Raw genomic sequence first — 23371 nt, forward strand, 5'->3', positions numbered from 1 at the left:
TTGATTGGGAAAATAGCTTCATTGGGACAAAGAATTAATTTGTTGTATTTGTGTGTTAGGGCTGCTATAACAAAATACCACAGAGTTGCTTAAAACTACAAAAAATTGTCTCAAAGTTATAGAAACTAGAAGTCTGAAATCAAGGTGTGGCAGGGCCACACTCCTTCTGAAACTCTGGGTAGAGACTTCCTTGTCTTTTCCCAGCTCCTGGTTGTTGCTTGTAATCCTTGACACTCCTTGGCTTGTAGCTTCATCAATCTAATCTGATGCCTCCACCAGCCATGGTGATATTCACATAATGTCTATGTCTGTGTCCAAATTTTCCCTTATGAGGATACCAGTCATATTGGATTAGGGTCCATGCTAATAACCTCATTTCAACTTATTACATCTGTGACTACCCTATTCCAAAAAAAAAAGTCCCTTTCTGGGATACTGGGGAACTCCTTTTTTGGGGGTGACACAGTTGAACCTATTACAGTTGACTCTGTAGTCCTACAAAATTCATGTTCTTTCCATATGTAAAATACATTAATTAAGCCTGTCCCAACATTTCCAAATGTCTCAATCATTTCAGCATCAAATTCTAAGTCCAAAATTTCATTTAAACATCATCAACTAAAAGTTCCAAATCTTATCGTATTAAATCATGTAAATCAGTTACTGTTGAGACCAGCTTATGGTTCATCCGAGGGAAAGATTCTTTTTCATCAGTGAACTTGTGAAGCCAGAAAAGTTATATGCTTGAAAAATGCAATGTTAAGATCAACACAGGCTAGACATTTCTATTTCAAAAGGGAAAAATCAGAAGGAAAAAAAAAAGAGCCACAGAGATGAAGAGAGTCTGAAATGCAGCAGGGCAAACTCCATTACCTTTTAAAGTTTGAGATTCCTCATGGGCTTGATGCTCTGCCCCTCAGGTACACCATGATGGCATCCTCAACCCTTGGGTCCTAGGAGGTAGCCATGCCCTCTGGAACTCAGGAAATAAATATCTCTGTGGAGAAAGAGAAGATATATATATTTATATATAATTGGGAATATATGTATATATGTATATATATATATATATATATATATATATATATATACACACACATATATATTATGATACATATAAGATACAGATATATAAGATATATCTTTAGGAATTGGCTTACACAGTTATGGGGACTGGTAAGTCCTAAATCTTCAGGGCTGAGTGGCAGTTGAAGATCCAGGGAAAAGTTACTGGTGCAGTATTGAGTCTAAATGCAATCTGGAGGCAGGATTCCTTTCTTTTTTGGAGATACGTCTTTTCTTTTAAGACCTTCAGTTGATTAGATTAATCCTATCCACATTATGGAGGATAACCTGCTTTAGTCAAGTCTACTGACTTGAATCATAACCACAACTAAAAAATACCTTCACAGTACCATTTAGACTTGTATTTGACCAAACCACTGGACAGCATAGCTCTTAGCCTGGCCAAGTTGGCACATAAAATTAACCATCACAGATACATAAAAATATTCCCTTTCTAATATTTTAACTCTTAACTGGGGTTGAGTCTAGCAAGGGAAGTAGGATATAAGTTTAGCTATGCTTTCATTTAATTTGAAAGATGTCCTCTATATTCATTTATAAAGAAGAAAGTACATAGAAGCAAGTAGCAAAATTAGACTTTTGATTTCTCATCTTTTGTCTTTAAACTTTGTAGTCACATTAAAATAAAGTCTTTGTATGTATGTATGTGTGTGTGTAGGAGGGTGAGTAAGAGAGAGGCAGACTGAAGGAAAGAGACACAGAGTCAGAAAAGGAGAGATAACTTTATATGGTGACAGATGGGGACTATGTTTATCATGGTGAGTATTTCATGATGTTTATAAATGTTGAATCAGTATGCTGTACACCTGAAACTAATATGTCAACTATACTACAACTTAAAATTAAAAATAAAATAAAAGTAAAATGGTCATAGATTGAAACACAGAAGTTCAAGAAGGAATGAAGAGTATTGGGAAGGGTAATTATGTAGGTAAATATAAATAACATTAATTGTTTAAAAAGTAATAAAAATGTCTTTGAGGATTATAAAATAGTAGGGGTAAATGTATAACAATAATAGCACAAGGGGCAGAAAAGGGGTAAAAGGTTAACTATTGTAAGCTTATTGCATTTGGGGGGAAGTGGTAGATGTAGTTAATTAACTCTTCTTGTGACAGATCAAGTGAGTTTGCTATAATCTTTAGGAGAACCACCAAAATTAATACAAAAATATAACTAAAAAGCAATAAAGGAGATAAAATAGAAAAATTAAAGAAATACTTGATTCTCAAAGAAAAAAAGAAAGGAAAAGTAAAGAAATGAAGGACCACTCGAATAAATTATTAAAAACAAATGGTAGATTTGCATACTTAAGCACAGCTATATAAAAATTTCTCTAAAAGTAAGTGGACAAAATATTCCAATTAAAGGGAAATAGTTCATATAATATTAAGAAAATACCCAAATTAATGCTGCTTATAAGACGTGCAATTTAAGTGTAAGGACACAGATAAAATGAAAGTAAAATTATGGGAAAAAGATATACCAGGTGATTAGTAACTGAAAAAGAAGTTGGTGGGCAGACTTTGAGGAAAAAGTATTTGTAGAGATAAAGAGAAATGTTCCATAAAGCTAAAATGGTCAAATATCTAGAGAGACAAAACAATCCTAATTTCATATAAACTTGTTAAAATAGTCCAAAACATATACACAAAAACTGACAAAACTAAAAGAAGAAACAGACACATCCACACCATAGTTAGGTGTGTTAATAAACCTCTCCAGGAAATGATAAGGTAAGTAGACAAAACATAGCAAAGACCAGGAAAACTTGAGCAAAATAATCATCAACTTGGTCTAAGTGACATATTCAGAACACTGCATCCAGGTATCACAGAGTATATATTCTTTTCAAGTGAATGTATGCTAAAATAGACCTTCTACTAAAGAGTACAGCAAGCGTCCACAAATTTCAAAGGATTGCAGTCACACAGTATATGACAGACCGCAGTGGGTTAATCAAGAAGCCAATGATAAGGCAACAATTATAAAATTTATAAATGCTTAAAAATTAAGTATTACATTTCTAAATAATCCATGGAAAAGAAATAACAAAACAACAAAAAAAATTGAAGTGAATAATATAAGACCTCTTAAAACATATGGAATGCTACTATAGTAGGACTTAGAGGGAAATCTATACCTTTGAAAGTGTAAGTAGAAAAGAAGCAAAATTAGAAATCAGTTATCTAAGTTTCCATCTCAAGAAAATCTTGAGGAAATGTGATTTTACCTCCTTTTGGGGGAATTTAATTCATCTTTTTAAATATAAAAATGATGGAGTGATCAAATAGTCTGTTTCCCATGGTAACTATAGTACTTTAAGTATACTATACAACACTTAAAATGGAAAACACATTAAATAATAATGGCATTAAAGTAATTTTAAGAGAAAATCAGATATAATTCTAAAATGAGTTAAAATTCAGCTTTAGTGTAGTAACAGAACAAGAAAAGAAAAGTAAAAAAAATTAACTCCTTCCATGGAATTTGCATAGATGATAGAAGCTAGTCCAATAACAACTGCTTGAAGCAGGTATGTCCAGTTTTGTCTAAGTCCAGGAACTTTTCCTTCTGGTATGACTGAAAAAAATTGTATGTTCTAGGCAAGAATACCTATATGCCTAAAATTAACATTTGAAGTAATAATTTTAAAATAATGAGTCTGATTAGGAGGCGGAAAGGGGTTAGAATGAGAAAAAGAAGATATTGGATTATGGGGGGGAAATCTTTTTCAGTGCAATATTTGTTCCCTTTAGCATGAATATAATTTATTTATCTCTTCCTTTTCTGTTATTTTTTTGCAGATTTATAGCTCATTATCAAGTTCCCATTACCTTACTCTTTTTTGCCTTCACTTTTTAGTGCTTTAGTTTTGTTTTTCTTGCTAGATCAAGAATAATAAAGCAAGACCATGGTAATTGCAGATTTTACCTTCCTCAGAAAGTTTAGGATGATAAAGTCAATCGTTAAGAAGTTTATTTGCATACTTTGATCTCAGCTAGCAATACTGCCCTTTGATCTAGGCAAGCATAGCCTCTATCTCTGAGGCATAGACCAGGGACCCTGGGCTTTCAAGAGTCTTTATCAACATTTTCTAAGTCCCTTTTCAAAGCCTCATGCTGAACAGGGCTGCCAGTGCCTTCCAGATGAGGCACCTCAGGAATTTTTGTAAGTCCTGGTCTCTATTTTTCCCCTTTCAGACTCTCTCAAACCCTCCATTCTATATGAGTAGGTTAACTAGATGCCCAGAAATATTCTGGGAATTGGTCCTATGGAGTCATTCTTGGGTCCTTTGGCCTGGAACTGTTCCCTGAAGAGCAGCCTGGCAAGCAGATTACTCTTGCTGGCTAGTGTGGTATTTCTTTCATGGGGATGATGTTGAGTCACAAGAATGGGGATAATCTACTGATTGGGTGACTCTCACGTCAGAGACAAGAAGGGTTTATTGCTCTGGGCTACTAGTGTTCAACCACTTACCTTAGCTTGAGGCACTCGTGTGAATCTGTGCATTAGGTATGGCTCTTCCTTGTTCTGACCATAGCACTGCCTCTGATTAACATTACCCAAGGAATGGGGCCACCTTGAGAACTTTGAGACTTCTTTTGCCTCGGACTAATGTGTCATCAAGCACGCCTGGGCTGGTCTTTAGCCATGCTGACATGCAGACATTCTTTGAGCAAATGAGGCTGCTCTTGTTCTATCTCCAAACCTCTTGTCTATCCTGCCCACTAGAAGTGGTGTTTGGAAGGCAGGGGTGTAGTGTGGTCAACACTGAAAGCGATCACTTTTTTAGCAATGACGTGATTACACTCTAGAACTCAAGAGAAGAGATGGTTGGAAGGTATGTTGCCTCATGTTTATGTTGTAAAATTGAGAACAGTGAATTTACCATTCTCAGAAAATTATCATTCACATTTTTCTGCTGACTTTGAGTTAAACTTGCATTAATGGTTATCATGAAGGAAGCACAGTAGCAATCTTTGAGAAAGTCATTGAAAGCCAGTATTTATGGAAGCATGAGGGATGATGCAGTGCCATGAGTAATGCTGTAACCACCATTGATTAAGTAGTACTTATTTACTAAGAGGCAACATGATCTCTGCTGTTTCCATATAAACATGTTCTGAAGAGCCATGGTATTGTGGATAATAATAGCATTATTACTTGTCATAGTGGGAGATATAAAATTATACAAGAATGACTTATTTAACAGGAATGGCATATTTAACAATAAAGGACATGATGAGGGGTGCCTGGGTGGCTCAGTCCATTAAGCATCTGACTATTGGTTCAGGTCATGATCTCATGGTTTGTTAGTTCAAGCCCTGTGTCATCACCATGCTGTCAGTGAGGAGCCTGCTTGGGGTTCTCTCTCCCTCTCTCTCTCTGCCCCTCCCTTGCTCTCTTGCTATCTCTTTCTCTCAAAAATAAGTAAATAAATTTTTAAAAAATTAAAAAAAAAACATTATGATATGGTTCTTGGACTTAAATAGGAATAGGTGTTGCCGAAACACCATGAAGAATCTTCCCATGCAATGATTTGACAATAAAAAAAAATAACAACACTTTTACTCATATTTATAAATCTTTATTGATAAGTAACCATACCTCACATGGACCTATGAATTTTATAATGCACTCTAAATAAAATGGTTTATATAAACAGAGGGTCTTACACATCCTAGGGGCAGCCCTGGCTGAGAGAAACAAAGAGGACTTTGGAGTTGACAGTTAATTTCTTGGCCTCTGGGCTACATCTATGATACAAGTTCTGGGAATAAACTGAACCAGGAAGGGCATACCTAAGCCAAGCTTATATTGTCATGTTGCCAGAGTAGAGGTCAAGAATTGTCACTGAAAAAAGCAAGATCATAACTTGGAAGATAGCAGTTTGTTTCAGACTTGATAAGGGATAGGGCTGCAAATGTAAGAACTAGCGAGGAAGTTGGTGGTCAGGAGAGTTGGAAGCAGGCTGGGCACTGTGATGGGCAGTTGTTTGCACAGTTCAGAATAGACCAGTAAGAGCTATAGACTCTATGAAAACTCTTTTATGTAGGATCTGGCCAATACACGGAACAGAAGTGGTACTTAAGGGAACAATTATGGGAATTACGGGAAGTATGGGAACATGGGAATTAAGACTGGGTGATCTCTGAAAGCAGAGACTGATTTTGATTTATCATTGGAATCACAGGCTCTTTCTCCTTGTCTAAGATATAGCAAAATCTCAGGAGATGCTTATTGGATGAATGAATTAAAACACTCAGTAGAAAGAATAAGGTTTTGTCATTTTGAGGATTGGAAAAATGGAGAAGCCAGCTCTATCAAAGTTGCTTTAAATTTCCATGAGAATATTTCCTACCATTTAAATTGGGGGGAAAAACTGAGTTGATGTAGTAAAATTGCAATTTGGGATCATAAGGGAGATCAGTACAGGGGCACCATACTGGGGGAAAATTAGGGGTTTCTTTCTCCTGAAAGCACCTGTTTCCATGAACACACAAAAAGCAAAATTGAATCCAGAGGTTTACTAAGAGGTGACACAGTCTCTCACTCTTAATGGGACCATAGTTTTTACTGTGGCTCAAAATTCTTGAGTTAACTACAACTTTCTATTATGGTCTTCCTTATGTTCATCCCAGAGAGTGAACAGATTTAATTCCACTAGTAATTCCCTTGTTTTCCTGATTCTGTTAATAAGACAGAATCACACAACTTCATCTGGTCCTACATCTGCTTGTCCCCATCTGTGTGTCCCTGAAGTGGGAATAATCTTGCTCTCTGTGGTACTTTCTATGGCTGGTTCTATAGATGTGGCATAGGAGACTTCACCTTGGATTGTGCTTCTTGGTGGCTCTGTTGTCATTTTTAGTTGAATTAATACTATTTTCTATAGGATAGAGGTAAAAAGAGTGGCTGCTTATGTATTCTGATAATATGTCTAGAAGAGAGAACCTATGGAGAAAGGCAAGCTAAAAAGTAAACTCACTTGCATTTTAATTCCCTCTCCCCTAATACACCTACTTCTTTATTGGTGGTAATTATGGGTTGGTATTATATTGGTCATGCCTTTAAATTGATCTATGTCACCAGCTAGATGGTAGGTGCTTCTATGTAAATGATTTCTTTGAGGGCACATGTTTTTCCCAAAGGTACTTTAACACAGCATATAGGGAACATGCCAACCTCTGTAGCCTTTTATCTGGCACCAATTCTTTTTTAGTCAATCTGTCATGATTCAACTTATTTCAGAACAAAACAAATGAGACCATTTTCTAACCTACACTGTGAGCTATAAGTCATTCTTTGAATATGATTTCACACAATAGTGTCTTTCATGCAAAGCGGGTACTGGTCACCATCTTGTTCATGCCCTGGCAAGGCTGCTGTGAAGTCAAACATTCACTGAACAACACTTTGCTTTAGGGATGCAGTTCTTAGCTTCTCCAAGGCACAAGTAGCTGAAGCTCCAGACCTAAGTCTCTATTTTCTTCACATCGCTCAAAACAGACAAGTCATTAATATTGGGGCACCATGCAGGTGACCCTTCTTCTACTCACTTTCTTTATGCGGATCCAGGCTAGGCCTTCCATCCAATGCACGATTTCCTTTGCTGTCTTCATGCAACATCCTCCCTCCGCACCATCACCCCTGACAGCTCTCTAAGCTTAATATAAATACACAGGTATGCCCTGGAATTTACAGAAATTTATAAACACTACAGAGAATAAAATGTTCAAATCACTAATCAAGGGAAATGCAAATCAAGATTATTTCACACCTGTTAGAATGGCTATTATAAAAAAATAAAAGATAAATGTTGGTAAGGATATGGAGAAAAGGAAACCCTTGTACACCCTTGGTGGGAATGTAAACCGGTTCAGCCACTGTGAAAAACAGTATGGAGGTTTTTCAAAAAATTAAAAATAGAACTACCATATGATCCAGTAATCCCACTTCTGGGTATATATACAAAGGAATTGAAATCAGAATCTTGAAGATATATCTGCACCCCCATGTTCATTGTAGCAGTATTCCCAATAGCCAAAATATGGAAATAACCTATATGTCCATTGATAGGTGAATGGATTAAAAATGTAAATACATACAGTGGAATATTATTCAGCCTTAAAAATAGAAGAAATTTCTGCCATTTGCAACAACATGTATGAACATAGGCCATTATGCTAAGTGAAATAAGCCAGACACAGAGGGATAAATACTACATGATACCACTTATATGAAGAATCTAAAATAGTTATACTCATAGAAGCAGAAAATAGAATGCTGGTAACCAGGGGAAGGAGGAAATGGGGAGGTGTTGCTCAAAGGGTACAAAATTTGTTGTGCGAGATGAATGAGTCCTAGAGATGTACCATACAGCATAGTGCCTATTTAATAATACTGTTCTGTGTCCTTTAAATTTTTCTAAGAGGGTAGATTTTTATGTTAAGTGTTCTTATCATACACAAAAACAGAACAAGAGGAAACATTTGGAAATGATGGATATGCTTATGGCATAGATTGTGGTGATGGTTTATATATTAATATAATATATATATACATAAAATATATATTATATAAATACATTATATATATAATATATATAAAAGAATGCTGAGAAGCAGTAGAGAAGAGCACAATATTCATGCAGGCTAGTTGGGGGTATAATCCTTGAACACTAATACTGACAAACATAAAATCTATGGCATAACCTGCAGAATCCAGCCACAATTCTTCCTCAACTTCTAGTTAGTACCGAAACTGGGACTCCAGTCTTGACCTTCTGTGTTAAGAATGAAGGCAAGTGGGTTATGCTGTTTGTCACTCAGCATGCAAAAATGTGTAACTTAGTGTTTGTTAAATGCTTTCTGATAGCATTACTTAAAGAAACAAAGCTGTTTTCACCCTCATCTTGAATGTGAATGATGATCTTCAAAGAGTGTGCTAGATTTTTCTAACCAGAATAGGTGTAAATATTAAGATGATTCCATTTAAAAAGTATACATTCTATTTTTTATTTTCTAATAGTTCATTCAAAATTAAAGAAAATATACACATAAGAGTTCTCTTTAATAATTCACTATAACAAAATTCTAAGGCATAATCTACTTTCTCTATTTGTTTTTATCTCACAATCAATAATTTTATTTGCTGTGGCTCTCATTTTGTGGGCCAGTATTGATTGCCCTCTTCTTTTGCCTCCCGGTTTCTTCAGAGTTCTTCAGAGACTGGCCCCATGTGCCTCTTGATGCCTGCTTGGTGTTCATCTTTTGAGTCTGACTCAGAATTCAGGAAGGATGTTACATGTCTACTTTCAGGAAGGTGAGGATATGTGTTCATTCTTAGAACATCTAGGATTCATGATGTAGATTACTCTAGATGGTACTCTGAAGAAACTAAAACAGTCCTTGTTGGTCTTATTCCTGTCCAAATAGATTTCTTTTTTCCTGATAGGATAAGGTCCATTGATTTCTTATAATTTCTGTAAACAGAATATTTAGATAGAATGCCTTTCCCCACCTAACTCCTAATAAATTAAGAGCAATGTAATTTAAAACAACATCTTAAAAATAGATATAAAAACTTGGCAGGCAATAGAGTTAACATTTCTAGAACCTTTGTTATGAACCCAGAACTAGACTAAAGGCATTCCATGGATTAACTAATATATCCTTTACAGCAACCCAGTGTGTAGGTCCTCTTACACGAATTTTACAGATGAGCAAACTGAGGCTTTGAGAAGCGATTTTGCGTATGGGAGACAGATAATGGGTGGTCGGGCAGGGTTTCTAATGCAGGCAGTGTGACTCCATAAGCCATATTCCTAATCACTGTGTTATGTCGTTGCCTTCAACAGTTGCCTGAGACTAATTTCCCTAGTGGGTTTTTTAAGTAACTACTTACATCGTGAGAAATCGCTTGACCCGGCTGTGTCTCAGATTCTTCATTTAGTATAGAGAGGATCGGTCGAAACAGTGATTTCTATCTCTTTCAGTTTTATAACTGTATGAAGTATCCTGAATTAGAATCCTTGGACTTTATATCAACTCTCCTAGAAAATTTCGGCCACACTCAACATCACTGTTTCTGGGTATACTATGATGTATATTTTAGAACCAGACTACAACTTAGACCCTGGTGAAATACCACATACAGACATATTGCTTTGACCATTTTCTTTATTTCTATTGCAAGTATTCTCACAAAACATTTATTTAAGACTAAGAAAATAAGACCACAGTATGTAGAGTATGAGTGTGTGTGAAAGAATGAAAAAGTATAAGAAAGTAAAAGATTGTCTCTGAGAGTGCAAGAGAGTGGGCACCTAAGAGCGTATAAGAGAGTGAGTGACTTGTGTGTGAGAGTGTGTGTGAGACTAAAAATATGTTCGTGGCTGAGTGTGAAACTGAGGGTGTAAGAGAGAGCGTGTACATGAGAAAGTGTATGTGAGAAAGAGTGCACAAGAGGAAGTGTAGGTGAGTGTTCAACCAAGAGTATGCGCAAGAGTAAAGTGTGAATACAGCAGAGAATGTGGAAGGTGAGGGAAGAACACCTGTGAGAACGTATTTAACAGATTGTGAATGTGAGAAAAAGATTGGGAATGTGTGCGAATATAAGAGTATATAGGTGTGTTTGTGAATGAATCTCTGTGTGAATGTATGAATGTTTCACTAATTGGGCACATGGACTTTCCAAAGTGCTAGAAGCCAGCCCCATGCCCTAAATACAGGCACACACACCCTACATGTGACTCATCATTCTAAACTGTGTCAAATAGTCACCACTGATTGTAAGGGATGCCGGAAAATGAGTATCTGACACAGGAAAATGGATTGACACAAGTGACTTAGATGAATCGTGATTACACCCCAGTAATAACAATATTGCTGCCCTGAAACAAATGAATTTTTTTTCCCACAGAAGTAGGGGATGGTTTTTGGTTTGTCAGGGAACATAATGTGCCACAATAGGAATAACCTCTCTTTGGGAAGGACAAACAAGAAAGTATCAAAGATGTGGGATATGAATTTTAGTTCACCACATGTTCTAATGCATTGTTTGAATCTTTTATATGAGCTTGCAATATCCTTATATTTAATAAATAAGAGAAAAATAACAGTAAAGTCTAAGAGGCTCTTTTAACTAGGTGGGTGAATGAGTGATACATAAGGTCTTTAAATTCTCCTTTGAAGCATACACACCTTCAATAATAGTTCTGCTACATTCAATTATATTTTATATACAATTGTTTTGATTAGGAATCAAGGGGCAACTTGGGTTGATGCCAGGATGGAGATAAAGTGAATGCTATAAGGCCCAGAGTAGAGAAAGAGATTCAGTTAAGAAGGAAAATCCAAAGGTAACCATGAGAGTCCAAGTACCTAGAAATTTGCAGATGTCTCAGGGCAGGTTTTAAACTTGCAACAACTTGAACCAATATTAGGCACATTTTAAGGAGTATTAGGAACCTGTGTGGCATCTGTGTTACAAAGGGTGGGATAAAAGTCCTAAAGTCCCACACTTTGGGACTGATCTCTGTTGATTGACTTGATTCCAAGTACCTGGGTGAGCTACAGATCAAAATTTTATTGACCCTAATTAACCCAACTTTTAAAATAAGGCCCTTGTCAAATTATAGTGAACAAAGAGCATTTTGTTTTGATAAAAAGTGTCCATGCCTTTCACATCTCCAACACATTTTTCTAGTTCTTACTATTTTTATGAAACAGTGCTGATATTATGAAAGTTAGTGAGGAAGATTTTTCCCAACAAGTTGGGAAAGTCAGAGACCACTTTAACAGAAAAATGCTCATGTACTTATTTGAAAGATTTCATCTTTCTCGTGTCTCTAATTTTAAAATACAACCTACAAGCCATGGGATATAGATAACTACTCTGAATATATATTCACACAGAAAAGTTGCATAAGATATTTTTACACTTAAAAAAACTATGTAATTAATTCAACATGTAATTAATGACAGTGAACTCTGTAAAATTAGCAGTAAAAAGGTTACTAACTGCTGTGATCTTCACCTGTTAGGATTTTTGCCAGCTGTTGATATACCCTCCCGTCTCCTCATGTGACACATCCTGCTCCCCAAGGAAAACACAGGTAAGTAGTATCTCATGGAATTCCTTTACAGGAGGATGTTGATGGGGAAGGGGAGGTATTACTGGAATTTCGGGGGCTCAGGTGAAGCATAGTAAAGCCTTATGTGGGAGTGACATGTACTGAATGAGGCCCGCTATTGTTGAAGGCGGGGTGGTAGAAATGGAAGGGAAAATGCATCGACCTGGGACGGCCCACAAGAAGAAAGGAGACTCCTACAAGAAGGGCTTGCCCTATGGAACCAGACCTGAGGGAAGAGTGAAAGTGACTTTCTTTCAGGTTTTGTTTGCTTGCTTTCTTTATCAAATAAAAGTACCGCACCAACATGGACTCTTACTATTTTTCCATAGAGAATGTATAAGAGTTCAGGCACACTATGGGCTAAACAGTTTATAATGTGGGGCTCTTGTTAACTTAGAAATCAATGACATTAGGTCTATGGATAAGTGTATTCTGCCAACAGCTGTAATACAAATGCATTTTTATTTTAATTTTTTAAAATTTTTTTTATGTTTATTCTTGAGCGAGGTAGGGGCAGAGAGAGAGGGAGACATAGAATCTGAAACAGGCTCCAGGCTCTGAGCTGTCAGCACAAAGCCCGACGTGGGGCTCGAACTCACAGACCACGAGATCATGACCTGAGCCAAAGTCGGACGCTCAACTGACTGAGCCACCCAGGCGCCCCTACAAATGCATTTTTAAATACAACTAGATAATAAGTCAGAACTACTTCTAAAACACACGATAATTATAAGCAACTTGTGCTTCACATAGTCCAGTTTTAAATTCACATAGTGATTTTAGGTCTGCAGAGGCTTTAAAAATATTGCATATATTTTGCTTTTATTCAAGATGTATTCATTGTAGAAACAATTTCAAGTGCTGGCATTTCTGGAAGCATTCTACCTTTGTTGTACCTTCTTAATTTGTTCAGTTGATTGACTATGATCAAATACAAATAACTTAGTTTGAGTAATCACATAAATTCTTTGATTAATCTAATGCAAGTAACTTCACTAACTTAGAATATATTATACTTAGATGTAGGGTTAGACTAAAGCATGTTTTTTCATTATACACTGACTGCCTTGCACTGCACACATAACCTGGTAGATCCTCAATAAAGATTGGTGAGAAAATGCATAGATGAATAAATAAAAACTTGCAGATGTAAAGAAATGATTAGATCTACTTATGAGAACATGAACTGAGGATTTGGGTTCAGTCAGTGCATTAAGTGTTCCCAGGAAAAACCAGCAATGAACTGGGGAAGAATTCAAGCAAAGGTCTACTTTCCAGTAAAGTCCAAGCCTAATTCCTCCTGAGGCGCTGGAGTGTACATTACACATCAGTTTTGTCTTTCTAGGGAAAGTGAATTGGATGTTTATACCCAGCACAGGTTGGGTAGGACATCAAACTCCTAGGCACCTCTGGTTCTCACCCGCAGGTAGCTACAAAGTCTAAGGTTGAACCCTAGGAACAAATCTAAGGTTTCCATAATGAACAGTTAGCAGCAAAGCATATAGAATCTGGAAGGTTGATGCCCTGCACCATGGAGATGGATAGACAGGACCTATGCGAAGAGCCAACAGGGTTTGTTACAGTCAGTAAGTAGCATGCCAAGATTTTAAAGTGAATCCTTAGCTGAAAGAATGAGCTTTTTAAATATGTGGCAGTAACTCATTTTTAAAATCTAAACTATAACCATATAATTGCCTGGTTAACAAGTTCTAAAACAAAGTATTACAAAGCTCATCTTTAAACTCAAGTGGTTTTGGGGAGCCTGGGTGGCTCAGCTGGTTAAGCATCTGACTTTGGCTCAGGTCATGATCTCGTGTTCATGGGTTGGAGCCTCACATCAGGCTCTGTGCTGATAACTCAGAGCCTGGAGCCTACTTCAGATTCTGTGTCTCCCTCTCTTTCTGCCCCTCCCCTGATCATGCTCTGTCTCTGTTTCTCTGTCTGTCTCTCTCTCTCAAAAATAAATAAACATTAAAAGATAATTTACACACAAGTGGTTTCAATGCTTGTGTTCTTTTTATCATTGCAAAACATTTTATATCCCTTCATCAATGTGTACAGAGACCACCATGTGGCTCTTTTTTTTCCATATTAATATACCTCGTAGTGTCAGTGACTTTAAAAATTTTTAATTTAAATTCCACTTAGTTAACATACAGTGTAATATTAGTTTCAGGTGTACAATACAATGATGCAACACTTCCATACGTCACTCAGGGCTTATCCCAACAAGTGCAGTCCTTAATCCCCATCACCTATTTAACCCATCTCCTACCCAACTTCCTTCATTTAACCATCAGTGTGTTCTCTATACTTAAGAGTCTGTTTCTGGGTTTGCCTCTCTGTCTCTTTTTTCTTCCTTTGTTCATCTCTTTTATTTCTTAAATTCCATATATAAGTAAAATCATATGGTATTTGTCTTTCTCTGCCCGACTTATTTCACTTAGCATAATACCCTCTAGCTCCATCCATGTTGTTGCAAATGGAAAGATTTCATTCATTTTTATGGCTGAGCAATGTTCCAGTGTGTGTGTGTGTGTGTGTGTGTGTGTGTGTGTGTGTGTGTGTGTATGCTGCATCTTCTTTATCCATTCATCAATCAGTGGACACTTGGGCTGTTTCCAGAATTTAGCTATCGTAGATAATACTGCTGCAAACATCATGGTGCATGCATCCCTTTGAATTAGTATTTTTGTATTCTTTGGGTAACTACATAGTAGTGTGATTTCTGGACCAGAGGGTAGTTCTATTTTTAATTTTTTGAGGAATCTCCATACTGTTTTCGACAGTGGGTATGCCAGTTATAATGCTGGCGACTTTTTAACTTGGGTTTGCAGGGCTCTGCATTGCCTGGTCCACCTCTGTCTCACTGGTCTCATGCCTTCTGCCTCCCCACACTTCAGTCACAGTCACTCTCTTTCAGTTTCTTGGAATCAACTAGCCTTTTTTTCATTTGGGTCCTTACTTAGGCTGGACTAAGCTTCTTCCTCCTTCAAATGATTGGCTCTGCCTCGGCCTTTAGATCTCAGCTCATGTGTCGCCTGCTTCAAGAAGCCTCCCCTGAGCACTCCAACTTCAGAAGGTCCCACTGAAGTTATCAACCCCTCTCACTTTGTTCTTTGACTCTGTGTCACATATAATTGATACTATGTATTTTTTGTCTTACTCACCCATTGCCTGTTTCCCCACTACACTATTTTTGAATAGGCTCCATGCCCAGTGTTGAGCCTAGTGCGGGGCTTAAACTCATGACCCTGAGATCAAGACTTAAGCTGAGATCAAGACACAGATGCTTAACCAATTGAGCCACCCACGTACCCTTCCCCACTACACTTTAAGCTCCCTGAGTGTAGATACTATCTCTGTTTACCACTGTATGCCTGGCACAGAGCCAGCACAAAATAGGTGTTCAGTAAATATTTGTTGAATAAATAAAAAGTGACTATCTAGTGATATGACCTTTTTATAAACACATCAGAACTTTGATTTCTTACTGGATGTGCTTCCGTAAGCAGTGTCACTGGGATGTTACACATTTATTTGAAGGACACTCTCACTGTTCAAAATATTTTTGAAGCTCCTCTATTAGAATTATTTCTCAGAATATATTATTTTGAATATCCTTACTAATAAACTATATCATTTGAAAGGTTTTTTTTGTGGGTTTGATTTTTGTTTTGTAGGAATAGCCAATTTTCTTTAGGGGTCAACACTGGAAATAAAATTAATACTGTTTTTGGTCACATTATAGTAGTGTGACTGATGTTTCTTTGTTTTTGTTTTTGTTTTGTTTTGTTTTCTCTTTTGAGAGGCTCAGAAACTCGTTCTAGAGTCTTTCTAATGGGAGAATTCAGATAAGATTTCATGCAACAGTGAGATCATTGGGAATGGTTCACCGTGTCTCTGGGCAAAAGACAATGGCCATTGGAACATTATTCTGATTTCTTGCTAAAAACAAATTTCAGCTTCCTTATTTTAGAATTACAACTTTACTTGAAAACACTTGAACTTGAAAAGTTCAACTGAATAACTTTAAACCTGTCATTTAATGTTGTTCACTCAAATGAGTTGTCCTCCCGATTACTTTGAGAATCTAAATTAATTGTGGTTGACCATACCTTCATAAAGGAAAAAAATCAGGTGTGGAATCTCTAAAAACCCTCTTTAAATGCAGTAATACAAGATGAAATAATCCTAATTGGAAGAAAACCCTGCCTGTTTTAGTGACAAGTTGACTTGGAACATTCAGTTTTTAAAATGCAGTTTTATTATTTTAAATATCTGTAGTTACACTGCTGACAGAGGCAGGGGAGGAAAGGAGGGCTATATCTTAAAAGTCATATAAGTGCATTTTGGGCAGTTATATTATTCATATTTAGCAGTTTTTACCCATAAAGTGGTTTTATAATTATCTGAAAAGAATGTCTTGGCCTCCAACCTCAATCAGGCTTCATTGCCTTTAGTAGACATCTTCCCTAACGAGCTAAGTTTTAGATAAACTGAAATTTTAGCTGGTACTTGTTACAGTTATCCAAATTTCTTAATGTATATGAAGGAAGAAAATGAGCCTTTTTTCCTCTTTTTAGTTTAGACAATAAATTCACTAGTAAAAGCTTTGAAGCTTATTTATACCTACCTTCTTTCCTGTAATTGTACTGTGTTCTGAATACCCCTATACTCTACAAACTGCCTATTCACTCTCCTGTAAGTATTTCTTGCTCTGTCTGATATTTGTGCTTTTTTAGGCACAGGACTGGGGAAGGGGGGCAAAGGAGTTTAGGGTAGTGAAAAAGAACAATTGGGCTCTGGACTGGGGCACCTATGAGGTTATACATCAGAGTATAGGAGAGTAATTGGGTGAGTTTGCTGGGAGGATAGGAGGGAGGAGTGAATGACTGGGACATGTAAATTACTAATTTTGTTTTTGGTGATGACACATTTCAACAGTACATCCATAGAAATATGGGAAGTAACAAAGCCAGTGGAGTGGAATTGATGGGCATTGAAGATGACAGGGACACGAGGTGGGAGGCTAGGATATTGGCTCAATTGTCCATATGGGCATTGGATTCAGTCAGGATAATGAAAGGATTTGGGTTGGTAGGGAAGGCTATGAATCTGATATTGCCTTTTTCACAAATGGAGGACAGACAAGGAGATGGTAGGCAAGAGCAGTAGAAAGAATTGGATAGCATTGAAGAGTGGGGCTTTATAGACAGGTGAGAGTGTAACTGGAAGTGGTACTGGAGAATGAATTAGGCATGGGCCCCTCTCTCTGATTTCGGTGGCACAGGGGATGTGGTACCCCCCTCATGGTATAGGGGATGTAGCCAGCTCCTGAGAGGTGTGTGCTCAGGAAATTCAGATGTCAAAGATAGAAGACATAGAGGACTGTGCTGATCATTCTTCCAGTCCTCATCTAAAGAGTGTACAAATGGGAAAAGAGGAGCAGGAAGTTGGACCAGGGGAGAGGAAGTAAAGGGTACTCTGGGTGTGATGAGAGTATTGGGAGTAGACAGAAGACGGGAAAGCTTTATATTTAGTGATATGCTGAGGGAAGAAAATAAGATAGAGGGCCTGTGCACCTGTCAGTTCCTTGAACAGAAGGGCATTTGGGACTTGTGGAATTCTGCTGCCGCTTGGGAGGGAGGCCTACAAAGTTGGCGTTGGTCTGCAAGAATGGGTGGGTGGCTGTGGAGAGCTGTAGTATAGACAGCAGCCTAAAGGGAGCCATAAGGTGTAGACTGCAGGGGCAGGTGGTGGCATGGGCCAATTTTTTCTGCCTCATTTCCTTGGCTGGTTTGCTTTTCTAGAGGCAGGAATAGGAGAGTAGATCAGTGCTTGCTCTGCTGCTGATAGATTCCACCTGGCGTTTGGCTTGTAGCTGGTGTCCTGTCCTCACTGAATGTCACTAATGGGCAATTTTCTTTCTTTAAACTTGTCTTTGAAGACCTACAATGGACATTAGAAGGAGGGAAAATATTTAAAATAAAGTTCAGTCATTAACAAATGCTGTTTCGTGGCTCCCACGTATTCAGCTTGGCCAAGCATGGGAATATAAAAACAAATAAGGCAAAGTTTCTGCCTTTAAGGAGTGGGTACTTCTGGAGAGAAAAGACCCGGGTTATCTGAGTCTGTCTCCTTCTATCTCCAAAGACTATAGAGGAGAATAGCAGTTACATGAGAAATGTAGGCTACAAAAGAAACAAAAATCATTTTTTAAAACAAGCGTCTTTATAATAAAAGAATGACAGCAGTTTGAAATACCCAGACATTGCCTCTGTCTTCTACATCACTGGAAGGGCAGCCTTAGAGAACCTTCGTTAGTACGTCCTTTGAGTTTCTTTATATGATATCATTATAAAAATAATCAGAGATTTAGGAAAGTTATTAAACACAATAGCAGTGTAATATTTCCTCCTAATAAAGACTTTTCAAATTTTAAGAACTTGAGCTTATTTATATGAAAATAACTTTTTAACATCAAGTTTTACATTTAGAAGTGGTTCTGCTATTCCTGACTGGATCAGGACTCAGGTCTGAACTCAAATATCACCTTCTCATAAGGCCTTTTCTGGAGATCCTGGCAACCTCATCACCTTCCCTGATTTATTCTTCTCATTAGCAATTATCATTGTCCAAAACATACATATTGTACTTGTTCATTGTTGACCTACCCCAAGAAGGCAGAGATTTTTGTCTCTTTTCTTTGCTACTGTATCCTCAGCACCCAGAGCCATGCTTGGTATATAGGAGATGGTCAATAAATATGTGTCAAATAAAACAATCAATTTCTCTCCCATCATCCAGGCTGTTCCAACAGACAGTGATAAATTTTTTTTTTCACAACTACTCAAAAATGCACAGGATTGGAAATTATTTTTAAAGAAAGTTACAGCTCTTTTATTAGCAAGTGAAATATGGAAATTTTTTTGGGATAATATGAACAGATTGTGAATGCAATAGAAGTTTTCATATTAAACATTTCAAAGTATTGATGATGCTCTCACTTACAGAATGCACACACATTGTTGGGGCAATCACACTGCCACTGGCTTGGATATTGCTAGTAAAGGCCACATCGGCCACAAAGAGCATTATCCTTTACATGTGAAGCATTATCTCATACTGTTCGCTGGGAGCTGTACTTACCAGACCTGTGCCCTGACCTGTATCTCCAATCTCCACCACATCTAGCACTCCTCCATACCTTGGTTCAGGCTATCTTGTTGGTCCTTAGAACACACCTCCGGCAGCTCCATAGGCCCATCATAGGCTCTACTCTGGCCAGGTGATAGAGCACCTCTTTGGCTACAAGTATGACATTGTCATGAAGGTATTTAACTCCTGTGGAGTGGAAAATGGGGCTTTGGATGCACAGGGCTCTGTCTACCCTGAGAGATGAAGGGATCAGTATCTTGTGGCATGCCTGCAATTTATTCATCACTTATCCACCTTATTGGCAGTTCTGTGTTAAATAATCAGAGTCTTGCTGTTTTGATAGTCCCTAATACAAGTATAAGTAACTGTAGAATTTCAGTTTTCTTTTGGAGGTTCCCTTCCCTTCCTGTAACTTTAGGAGACCCCCAAGAGTATCAAGCAAAAGCTTGAAGCTCCCTCAAGCTGCTGTTGGCTTTACTGCTGTCGCTTAACCCTGGATTATTGATTGCTGCCTCCTTCTGATATTCTGTAGTCTCTATCCTCCACAGGGGTGTCTGTTTTTACCAGTATTTTAAGGTCTAAGAAATTGGTTCCCTCCACTGCTTCCAAGGAGAAAGACTTAGACACCAAGGTTGCAGATCTTATCCAAACACCTCTTTTATTTCTACTTATTGGCTTTCCTAAGACACATGCTCCAGGATGGCTGGTTTAAGTCAAGTTCAGTCATGACCAGCATGCAACACTATAAACTAGAAGTGTCTTCAGACATACTTCAGTCTGACTCACTGCCTAGGTACCTTTTCCCCCCAAATGGATGAACTCCTGGGAACCCTAGAGTCCTCCTCTTGTTGGTCTTTCTTCTTCTGTAGGCTTTAACTGCTAGTACAAACTATTTTGAGTTATTTTCCTAGGAGGTTTCTATCCCCTTTGAAAATGTACAGAAACAAATAGAAATGGAATCTGAAAGAGTAGCATCAAGTCCCTAGAATTCTGAGATATGGCCCATTTGGGAACTTACTACACTTTAAGAAATAATCTCTGTTCAATAACTCTGCTTGTTGGCCAGTAATAAAAAGAGAAATGGTCAGAGGAGAGAGGGAAGATGGCGGCGTAGGAGGACGCTGGGCTCACCGCGCGTCCTGCTGATCACTTAGTTTCCACCTACACCTGCCTAAATAACCCAGAAAACCTCCAGAGGATTAGCAGAACGGAGTCTCCGGAGCCAAGCGCAGATGAGAGGCCCACGGAAGAGGGTAGGAAGGACGGCGAGGCAGTGCGTCCCTCCACGGACTGGCGGGAGGAGCCGGGGCAGAGGGGCAGCTCGCCGGCCAAGCAGAGCCCCCGAGTCTGGCTGGCAAAAGCAGAGGGGCCTGACAGACTGTGTTCTGACAGCAAGCGCGACTTAGCGACTTACCATCTGGGAGGTCATAAGTTAACAGCTCTGCTCGATAATTGGGAAGGCTGGAGGACAAAGGGAGGGAGAGCTGCTGAGCCCCCTGACGACAGAGCTCAGCTTGGTGGGGAACAAAGGCGCTCGCCAGCGCCATCTCCCCCCCCCATCCCCCAGCCAAAATCTCAAAGAGAACCAGTTCCTGCCAGGGAACTTGCTCGCTCCCTGCAAACACCCAGCTCTGTGCTTCTGCGGAGCCAACCTCCAGCAGCGGATCTGACTCCCTCCCGCTGCCACAGGGCCCCTCCTGAAGAGGATCACCTAAGGAGAAGTGATCTAAGCCTGCCCCTCCTGCCCCCGTGCACCTTGCCTACCCACCCCAGCTAATACGCCAGATCCCCAGCATCACAAGCCTGGCAGTGTGCAAGTAGCCCAGACGGGCCACACCACCCCACAGTGAATCCCGCCCCTAGGAGAGGGGAAGAGAAGGCACACACCAGTCTGACTGTGGCCCCAGTGGTGGGCTGGGGGCAGACATCAGGTCTGACTGCGGCCCCGCCCACCAACTCCAGTTATACACCACAACACAGGGGAAGTGCCCTGCAGGTCCTCACCACGCCAGGGACTATCCAAAATGACCAAGCGGAAGAATTCCCCTCAGAAGAATCTCCAGGAAATAACAACAGCTAATGAGCTGATCAAAAAGGATTTAAATTATATAACAGAAAGTGAATTTAGAATAATAGTCATAAAATTAATCGCTGGGCTTGAAAACAGTATACAGGACAGCAGAGAATCTCTTGCTACAGAGATCAAGGGACTAAGGAACAGTCACGAGGAGCTGAAAAACGCTTTAAACGAAATGCGTAACAAAATGGAAACCACCACAGCTCGGCTTGAAGAGGCAGAGGAGAGAATAGGTGAACTAGAGGATAAAGTTTTGGAAAAAGAGGAAGCTGAGAGAAAGAGAGATAAAAAAATCCAGGAGCATGAGGGGAAAATTAGAGAACTAAGTGATACACTAAAAAGAAATAATATACGCATAATTGGTATCCCAGAGGAGGAAGAGAGAGGGAAAGGTGCTGAAGGGGTACTTGAAGAAATCATAGCTGAGAACTTCCCTGAACTGGGGAAGGAAAAAGCCATTGAAATCCAAGAGGCACAGAGAACTCCCTTCAGACGTAACTTGAATCGATCTTCTGCACGACATATCATAGTGAAACTGGCAAAATACAAGGATAAAGAGAAAATTCTGAAGGCAGCAAGGGGTAAACGTGCCCTCCCATATAAAGGGAGACCTATAAGACTCGTGACTGATCTCTCTTTTGAAACTTGGCAGGCCAGAAAGAATTGGCACGAGATCTTCAGTGTGCTAAACAGAAAAAATATGCAGCCGAGAATCCTTTACCCAGCAAGTCTGTCATTTAGAATAGAAGGAGAGATAAAGGTTTTCCCAAACAAACAAAAACTGAAGGAATTTGTCACCACTAAACCAGCCCTGCAAGAGATCCTAAGGGGGACCCTGTGAGACATAGTACCAGAGACATCACTACAAGCATAAAACATACAGACATCACAATGACTCTAAACCCATATCTTTCTATAATAACACTGAATGTAAATGGATTAAATGCGCCAACCAAAAGACATAGGGTATCAGAATGGATAAAAAAACAAGACCCATCTATTTGCTGTCTACAAGAGACTCATTTTAGACCTGAGGACACCTTTAGATTGAGCGTGAGGGGATGGAGAACTATTTATCATGCTACTGGAAGCCAAAAGAAAGCTGGAGTAACCATACTTATATCAGACAAACTAGACTTTAAATTAAAGGCTGTAACAAGAGATGAAGAAGGACATTATATAATAGTTACAGGGTCTATCCATCAGGAAGAGCTAACAATTATAAATGTCTATGCGCCGAATACCGGAGCCCCCAAATATATAAAACAATTACTCATAAACATAAGCAACCTTATTGATAAGAATGTGGCAATTGCAGGGGACTTTAACACCCCACTTACAGAAATGGACAGATCATCTAGACACACGGTCAATAAAGAAACAAGGGCCCTGAATGAGACATTGGATCAGATGGACTTGACAGATGTATTTAGAACGCTGCATCCCAAAGCAACAGAATATACTTTCTTCTCGAGTGCACATGGAACATTCTCCAAGGTAGATCATATACTGGGTCACAAAACAGCCCTTCATAAGTTTACAAGAATTGAAATTATACCATGTATACTTTCAGACCACAATGCTATGAAGCTTGAAATCAACCACAGGAAAAAGTCTGGAAAACCTCCAAAGGCATGGAGGTTAAAGAACACCCTACTAACGAATGAGTGGGTCAACCAGGCAATTAGAGAAGAAATTAAAAAATATATGGAAACAAACGAAAATGAAAATACAACAATCCAAACGCTTTGGGACGCAGCGAAGGCAGTCCTGAGAGGAAAATACATTGCAATCCAGGCCTATCTCAAGAAACAAGAAAAATCCCAAATAGAAAATCTAACAGCACACCTAAAGGAACTAGAAGCAGAACAGCAAAGGCAGCCTAAACCCAGCAGAAGAAGAGAAAT

The 23371-nt window shown here is 38.6% G+C and overlaps 1 long non-coding RNA gene across 1 annotated transcript in view; it reads left to right on the forward strand.

Annotated features, from left to right (window-relative positions):
* Positions 1-12713, forward strand: part of LOC123379150 — a 228536-nt gene extending 215823 nt beyond the window's left edge. The window contains exons 6-7 of the long non-coding RNA XR_006583206.1: positions 9308-9414; positions 12137-12713. This is a non-coding gene — a long non-coding RNA (uncharacterized LOC123379150). The remainder of the gene's footprint in view (positions 1-9307; positions 9415-12136) is intronic.
* The last annotated feature ends 10658 nt before the right edge of the window (positions 12714-23371 follow it).

This window comes from Felis catus, chromosome C1, assembly GCF_018350175.1.
Source record: "Felis catus isolate Fca126 chromosome C1, F.catus_Fca126_mat1.0, whole genome shotgun sequence".
NCBI classification, from domain to species: Eukaryota; Metazoa; Chordata; class Mammalia; order Carnivora; family Felidae; genus Felis; species Felis catus.